This window comes from Triturus cristatus, chromosome 4_2, assembly GCF_964204655.1.
Source record: "Triturus cristatus chromosome 4_2, aTriCri1.1, whole genome shotgun sequence".
Classification (NCBI taxonomy): domain Eukaryota; kingdom Metazoa; phylum Chordata; class Amphibia; order Caudata; family Salamandridae; genus Triturus; species Triturus cristatus.
Window position 1 is genome coordinate 767725982 of NC_140586.1, and position 9418 is coordinate 767735399.

Here is a 9418-nt window from a genome sequence, read left to right on the forward strand (position 1 = left end):
CCACAGTCAGGGAAATAGACAAATTGGACAATGGGAAGCACATCATATGTGCATGTGTGTAAGCCACAGATGTGACCATGCAAATGAAATGTTTACAGAGATGTTCACAAATTGTTAATCATGACACAACCAGTTAGCTGCAAAGGATGACATGGATACCGACCAGAATAGAATACATATCTCATGGACCACATGGAGTACCTCATATCAACACCTCAGTATTCAACATTGGAAATCCAGCATTATAACTGCAAGGTCATGGTAAACATCATCAACATAATGTACAGTTAAATCAAATTCACAATGATAAATACAAATGCTTTATTCAGCAAAATGTCAATGCAAATGCAAATGTCCTTTCAAAACAAAGGCCAATGGCCAGTCCATATCCAAATGTCAACAATGTGATTTGAGTGACAACTGTCACACGTTGCTTGCCTGCACTGGTGAGGACAGGGGACATCCACTCATAGGGGCATATAAAGGGGCAGGCCAGGCACCGAAGGGACTGGATCAGGGCTCAGCAGAAGGAGGCAGTGAAGGGGAAGTGGATGCAGGAGAGTCACTGGTAACTGTAGTGGAGGTGTCTGACATAGTGGGTGCAGTCACAACTGTGGGGCACAAGTCAGATGGGGTGGGTGCCGGCACAACTGCAGTGGGCAGGTCAGATGGAGTGGACTGGGTTCCCACTGCAGTGTCCAAGTCAGATGGGTTGGTCGTGGATTCCACTGCAGTGCACAACTCCATGGGAGCGGAATGGGGTTCAGGTGAGGTCGGCAGGACAGAGGGGAGCCACGGTCCCCACATCAGTGGCACAAACAGTCTGACAGGGGGGTGGTGTGGAAGAGCAAGTAGTGGGGGGAGGGCCGGAGCATTTTGGGGATAGTGTATTTGTGGGTGGGGGAACCTGGGGTAGGGTGTGGCAGGGGAACCTCTGGAGTGGTGGCTTGGGGGATGGAGGACGGTACCTGTGTCATGGAGCTGCATGGCAGGGGTGGGGTCTTGCTCTTCCAGCTCTGGGGGGACTTGCGGGTGGGGGCCTCAGTCGGACTGTGCCTGGGGGAGGGTGTCCAGGTGTGAGGGGCACTCCCCTCTGTTTGTGGGGACTTCCTCTTCCCCTTGTCATCTGGATCTGCTGGATCGGTGGGGAAGAGGACAAGGTCACAGAGGAAGAGCTTCTTGGGAGATGGGGTTGCAGGTAAGGGAAGGGGTCTTCGAAGGAGAGGTATCGGAGGACTGCGGAGTGGTTGTGGATGTCTGTGTGTGTGTTTTCAAACCATCCCCTGTGAGTGTGGTATCAGTCCCCTGAGTTTGCTTGAGTGCACGTCTAGACCTTGGTTTGGGTGTTTGTGTGCTGCCCGTGTCTGTGGGTTTGGGTGAATGTGCTGGTGTGTGTGCTTGGGACAGGTAGGGTGCTAGGAATCGTGGATGGGGCAGGGATAGGAGGGGTGAGGGACTGTTGGAGGAGGGGCACTGCTGCTGTCAGGGAGGCCACGGACTGATTGGTCCTCTGTAGGGCAGACATGCCCGATGAAATGCCCTCCATGAACGACACCAGTTGTGTCAACAGACTGGTGTGTACATGGAGGACACTCAGCATTGATGTCTGCCCTACATTGATCTGTCGAAGCAAGTCCACAGACTCCACACTCAGGGCAGCAGGGGACACAGGGGCAGGGGGTGCGGTGCCTGGCACAAAGGAGACATGCTCCCGAACACGGGAGCCTCCATGGACCTCTGGGATGGGAGCCGATGGGAGGGTGGTGATGGTGGTGGTGGTGGCGGTGGTGGGGACAGCCTCACTAGCTGAGGTTTGGTGGCTGCTGACACCCGCCTCCACAAGGGTGTCATCCTCCGAGCTGCTGTGGCCCTCAGCTGGGGTGGATGGTGCTGAGGATTCCTCGGTGTGGCTCCACTCGCCTTCCGTGCCACTGGGTCCCTCCAACTCCTCGCCTTCTGTCCCAGCCAGTCCGTGGAGCTGTCCCCTCCTGTGGCCGTGAATGTATCTGGATAAAATTAGGAAACAAAGAACAACATCAGTCACCTGCACTGACCGCACACACCGCAGTGAATACATCACAGGGCAAGCCCTGGCATCATCAACTGAACAATGCTCAAAGTGCTCACACTGTTTAGAATAAGCCAACTGTCAGTCTTACCATCAACCATGGCACTCATATCCCTCCTGGAATTGCACCCATATGTCTGTTGCATGTTGGATGCTAATACCCCAATGTGCAGACATGCACCACCTACACATTTGTTGGACATGCAAGTGAACATGTAGGATGATGTCACGATACACACATCACATCTCTTGCCACTGACTCAGTACAGGTGTCAGGAGGAAGGGATGGCCAGAGTCTCATTGCACATGCTTGTGATGCATACCATCAACACGCACTATGACGTTCTCATGTCCTGATAGTCAATGCCACAATGGGGTGCATGGAGCACATTTGACCCCAATGCATGATCACTTATAGCAAGTTAAATGCCATGGCACTGGCATGCCTGGAAAGTCAGTCATCACTGTCTCCTGTCACAAGGGCAGGGCATCCAGACAACAACAGTATGTACTGTGTCACAATCATAGATCATGGATAAAGCAAACTCTGCAGCTGACAATTGCACTTGTCCATCCCCTGCAAACAACATATCCCGGACCCAGATGTACCCACATCATACAAAACAGACATATGAGTCTCTGCGAACACAAATCCCTGTACATGAGCACATCACAGGGCATGAAAAACAGCTGCCTGAAGTTCACAGTTGCACACACCATTGTGCACTGTCAAGTGATCACACACCTATATGTCACACAGGTCTTGTCTCTTATAGTAACATCTCAGATGTCCTGCTGACCCTCAAACTCATGAACACCACAGTTGTCCTGAAAAGGAAGCCACACCACAATGACACAGAGGCAGACACCTGAAGGCACATGTCACCAAGCACAACCTGCAAGTTGATACACAGGAGTGGGATTAGAGTGTTTCTAAATGCCCTTTAGTAGGCATGACTGCCCAGGTCTACGTGAAACAGTGTATAGCCCTGGACAGTAGTCAGGTGGCTAAGCAAGTGTGACACACTTGATATACATACTCCTGAGGCCCACAATTTGGAGTCCCCTGCGGCATGGGTGTGTTTGAAATACCCCAGGCACATGTGGTGAGTCAGACCAGCAATTGGAACACATATCAGGGGCACACACAGATCACATGTCAGATCTCAGGCATTGTGTAAACAATTGACCGACCCATGAAACACAAAACAGAGTCACGGTAACAGATGCTGTCCGGAACCTGAAGCATAGCTGACTGCAGGGACACAGTGCCCTAGTGACACAAGCCACAGACTGTAGGGTCCACACCTGTGGATCAGATGAGGAGGGTGCATCACACAATTGAGGGACATGAGTCCTGGACTACAAGACCTACGTAATGTGGAAGTGTGACCAGGCCAAAAGACTGCAAATAGCATGTCAGACATAGTACACAGATTAGGCATGGACTTACCCCCTCCTTGCTGCTGTCTGGCCTTTGAGGAAATTTGATTACAGCTCCATCTTGCGTATTGACACCATTGTGATGTTGCCTTCGCTCAGGCACCGACGACCTTTGTAGCGTTTCTTTCATACTCTGTACTGTAACATGTTAAACGACCTTTTCCTCTCTCTCTGAGCAAAGTACATTCTGAGACCCGGCTCGAAGCAACTAATTCCCGTGATAACCATCTATTGACCCTTGGTGATCCTTCTTTGCCTCTCCAATTGTTTTACGAATCACCACCTGCAACACGCAAACGCGTCCTGTTGTAAATTAATTTAACTTAGGAATGCTCATGCCACCTGGCCTATAGGGTCAGGTAGAGAACACGACCCTAGGGAAGGAATTTCTATTACCTATTATCTTGTATCTTGTACAAAGAATGTTTGCTAGTGGATGATTTGTTTGTTTTTATTGCACATTGAGGGGGTTGTTGCTTTAGGGGATTCAAGCGCTATAAAAGACTGTGAGCCACGGATTGAAGTGGCAGTCTCCTGAGAACCTACCACTGATGTACTTCTAGGACAACTGTACCTAGCTGCAGCTAATAAATTGAAGTTCCTATGCCAACAGAGTGTTCCGTGTCTCTGTAGATTTAGAAGGCGAACTCAGAAGATTTCAGGCGTACTAATTCAGCCTAATTCAGCCTGGTTCTTCAAATGGTGCCCTCTCTGAGGAGGCTTCAGAGGTCGTGGGTCCAGCCCGAGGATCATGAGGAGCCCCACAAGGAAATTCCGGAGGACGCGCACCACGTGATCGACCCCTGCATGTCGTAAGTGGACCAAAGGTTTTTACAGTGTGGCTTCTCCCTTCCAACGGCTGCGAAGACCTGCTGCCCTGACTGCCGCCACACTTTGGCTCCCTTGGTGATTGGTATTGCGAGACATTAGACGGACCTCTGTTGGCGTAAGAAAACATCTGGTTAAGTTAAGTATAGTGGCCACTCCTTTGTCTTTGTTTTGTCTTTGTTCGACTTTTGCAAAAGCCGAAACCGAGGGGTGAGTGCAGTTTTTGTACTATAAAGTGACTAATTAACCCCTTGAAGTTTGTAAAGAAACTAGTGTGATAGCGATGCCTGGTTTCAGTAAGTTTGGAAGATGGTTTTGTTGTTGTTGCGATAGGGATTTCCGACTGGAGGACTCTTGTCCAATTCCTCCGGCCGGGACTCCCACTTACGTAGTATATTCTAAACATGGTATTGGCCCCATAGCCTTTAATGAGGCGTGGGTTCGCTATACAAGGAAAGATGGTGTTTTACGGTGGCCGCAGAATGGCAGTTTTGAGCTCAATATCTTAGATAATTTGGAGGACACTTTGTTTAAACGAAAAACCCGGCCGGGTATGTTTGAATCTTTTCGCTTATGGCGTAAGGAGGCCAAAGAGAAAGAAATAAAACAAGCTAAAAGAGATAGGAGGGATATGTCTATTTTACAAGCTGCCCAACAGTTTAAAAATAATGAGACCGATCATGCGATGAGGTTTCAGATAGGCAACATCGTATGGCGGTAGATAAATGTTATCCAGTGTTGCCAACTTCCCCTACAGAGAAAAATGTGGACCCTGAGAAGGATCCTTTAATGTCCCATCTGTTGAGATTACCTCCGCCCTATGCGCAGGGGGCTAATGTACCTTTTGCACTACCGCCTGCCCCGGGAGCGAATGCACCTTTATCATTAGCACCTGTCCCACCTGTTCCACCTGTTGTTCCACCTGTCGCTCCTCAATCGGTTCCTGCACCCCCATCACAGCCTCTTCCGGTATTACCGAGCTCTCCCCTACCTTCGTCTCCCTTTGTACCTATTACTCCCTCTTCTGCCCCGCCTAATATTCTGTCTCCTGTCCTAATGACGAATTCTCCCTCCGCTCGGAGGCGAATGGTTGATACCGTTTCTGGCCTTTTGTCCCCTCTCTTTGGGACACTTCAAATGACCCCTGTTCCTCCTCGTAGACAAACTCGTAGTCAGCTCCCAGGTCCAGATGAACGGGAAGTATTAGATCTTCTTGCCCGAAGGTGGATCACGAATGACTCCCAGTATAGTATGCAAGATATTATGGTCACCTTTCAACAGTGGGAGGCACCAATGCAGAGATATGTTTTTGATACTATGTGTAACATTTTAGGTCAAGAGTGGGAGGATATGGGATTGGGACCAGCCCCTCAGGGCCTGCTAGATGTTCAGGCCGAGTTTGATAAAGGGCTGATTGTGGGCGCAGAGGTTGAGGATGCGGTAAGGACGCTTGTCACATTTAGAATGATGTTTGCTTGCCGGTCTTTGCCAAAACGCGATTCCTCTGTTAGACGAAAATTAAAACACTATCCTATGAGAGAGGTTCCCCCAGTGTGGAGAGAGGAGGTTGCAGCTCAGGGTGGTAATCCTCTTATACCTGCTCACTTTCAACGTGTGTGGGTACACGTTCCTTGGAAACGATCTGAGGTATTGGCCCTTAAACAGTCCTTACCGGACCCCTGTAAAAATCCTGCTGGGTACTACAAAGAGTTGTCCCAAACTGTTGATGCATGTATTATGAATTTGGCCGATATAGACATGCTAATGGGTAATGTGGTCCCACAACCATTATGGGCTAGGATTCGAAAGGAGGACCATCCCGGGGAATTGGGGGGTGATTGGGCTGCCATACTTGCCGCAGACAGACTCCAAGTGGGTGGTGCCAAACCTGAGGCTTTAATTACAGAACTCCCAGCTAGGATCATTGCCTTACTGAAAACTATGATGCCCCCTCTGCGAGTTAATTGGGATAAGTTAGCAGCTTGTAAGCAGAAAACGGATGAAAACGCCTCTGATTTCTTCACTCGTTTTGAGGAGACGTTTATCGATCATAGTGGTCAGGATATGAGCACGGAAGGTGGCCAACAACTGTTTGTAGACAAATTTGTGTCAAATTTGGTTCCGGAAATATCTAATAAATTGAAGAATTCCGAAAGTGCGTGGGGGGTCTCCTCTTCGGCCCAGATATTGGCTTCTGCTCAGTATTATGAAAATAGGGATAAAGAGGAAAGAGAGAAACTTGATAAAAAGACTAAAAAGACTAAAGAGCTGAAAACAAAAGTTCTTTTGCAACAAGCTTATCCTCCTCGCCCTGCCCAACGTGAATATCAGCCACATCCACAATTTCAGAGACAGTTGCAGAGGCCTGGGCCTTTTGTTCCCCGACCCCCACTGTTGTTACAGCGTACGAGCGGCAACCAACGTTCCATGCCCCCTGGAAACTCCACGAATTATTTTGATCAGCAAAATGTTCAGTCTACCAACTATTACAATGATGATTATTATACCGAGGATGAGAGCCAGAATTCCCAATCTAGCTAGGACAGCCATGGACAAAGTAAGGGAGTAGTATCAGTTCCAATGGACCAAAGCGGGCCTTATGTTGATGTGGTAGCACTAGGTGTTACAGAGCCATTCCTAACAGCTCTATGATTCACTCTAAACTCCCTGGGGCACCTTTGTCTGGCTGTACGAATGTTTCTGTAGGTTTTTCTGGCGCCCCAGTTCAAAACCCAGTTTCACGCCCTTTGCCCATTTCAATAGGTCCTTACAAATTGGAGGCCCCGCTCCTTTTAACAACTGGTTGTGGTGAAAATTTGTTGGGCTTGGATTTATTGAAGAGATTGTATGCGACATTACACTGTTCCCCTTCTGGTGTACGTCTTACCTTAGGTAAGAAATTGACCTCACCGATGTACTTGTCTAAAGACCAGCTTCCCCCTGAATTACAATCTCTTCCCGCCACCCTCTGGGCCACCGGCCCCAATGATGTGGGCCTCCTGCGGGTCCCGCCCTACATTGTAACCCTCAAGCCTAATATTAAATTTCCTCGCATTCCACAGCATAAAATTTCCAGTGACGGCGTAAAAGCTCTTTTGACTATAGTTCATGATTTGGTACAAAATGGTGTGGTTGAAGAGACTAGGGGAAATGTATGCAATAGCCCTGTTCTGCCTGTTTTTAAACGAACCGACCCTTCTCAGCCACCTGTCTATCGTTTTGTGATTGATCTCAGAGAGGTCAACAAGATTGTAGTACCTCAATTCCCTGCTGTCCCGGATATTAATGCCCTGTTGACAATGATACCCGCCTCAGCTTCCTGGTTTTCTGTCATTGACCTAAAAAATGGTTTCTTCAGCACTCCCATTGCTGAGGAAAGTAGGGATATTTTTGGCTTCTCCTTAGCAGGCCGAAGCTTCCGGTTCAGGCTGGCTCCTCAAGGTTATTGCGAGAGCCCCTCCATTTATAGTCAAGCATTAAAATCACAGCTCGATACTATGTCTTTACCACCCGGGGCCACTCTCATTCAATATGTGGATGACCTGTTGGTTGCAGCAGATTCTGAGGACACTTTTTAAAAAGGCTACCATTTCACTGTTACACCACTTATCTGACCACCACCACAAGGTTTCACCATCAAAATTGCAATATTGCTGCCAAGAGGTTACCTACCTAGGTGATCTCTGGTCAAAGGAGGGACGGCGATTGACCACAGAACGTATCCAAGCAATTACCCAAATGCCTATTCCATGTACGCAAAAAGAGGTGCGTGCCTTTTTAAGTATTATCTCTTATTGTAGACAATGGATCCCCAATTTTTCCCTTCTGGCGAAACCCTTGTTGGCACTTACTCTTAAAGATACACCGCTCCCTCTCCCATGGACTACGGAATGTCAGAAAAGTTTCACTGATTTACGTACTGCCTTGTGTTCTGCTCCTGTGTTAGGAACTCCTGATTACAGTAAGCCTTTCACACTCTATGTTCATGAGAAAGAAGGTTGCGCATTATCAGTTTTAACGCAATGATTTGGGGACAAGCAACGTCCCTGTACCTATTTTTCGGCCACGTTAGATCCAGTGGCCAAGGCATTATCTAGCTGTTTGAGGACTACAGCAGCAGCGGCAGTTTCCATTCGCCAGTCTGCTGGATTGGTATTAGATAATACCCTCATTGTCATGGTGCCGCATGCAGTAGACACCCTCCTAAATAGAACAAAGACTCAACACCTCACGAGTGCCCGCCTTTCGGGGTACGAATTGACGCTCTTTGCTAGCAACATACACATTAAGCGATGTAATGCCCTGAACCCGGCAACATAGCTGCCAATTCCAGAAGAAAATGGTACTCAGGAGCAGCATGATTGCTTCCTCCGCACGGAGGAAGAGACAAGAGGCAGAGTTGATTTAAAGGATACTCCACTCCCGGACCCGGATGGGATCCTATGGGTGGACGGTTCTTGTTTTAAGCTTCCCAATGGTGAAATGACCTCAGCCTATGCAGTCACTACCTTGTACACTGTTGTGGAAACAGCGCGTATTATACATAATTCAGCCCAGGCAGCTGAATTGATAGCACTGACTTGAGCTTGTGTGTTGGCTGAAGGAAAAAGGGTGAATGTGTATACTAATAGTCAGTATGCGTTTGGAGTGGCCCATAGTTTTGGCCGTCTGTGGAAGGAAAGAGGGTTTCTCAAATCCCATGGCACTAAGATACAGCATGGCCAATTGGTAAATGACCTTCTTGAATCACTTACCTTGCCCACTCAGATAGCAATTGTGAAGTGTAGTGCACATAAGAAGATCACTGATGATGTAGGTCAAGGAAATGCTTTCGCAGACCAGATAGCGAAAGAGACAGCTAGAGACACTACAAGCCGCATGTATGTTGCGGGCTCTGCTAGATGGGTTGCACAAGAAGGGATGTGTGAGAATACTGTGGACAGTGTGAAAACGATCCAGGCAGAAGCCACAGAGAAAGAATTAAGTAAGTGGAAAGAGAGTATAGGAAGGTTGGATGTGACAGGGTGCTGGATAGACTTGTCAGAACATCAACGCTGGTTGTTACCAGATGCTTATGTA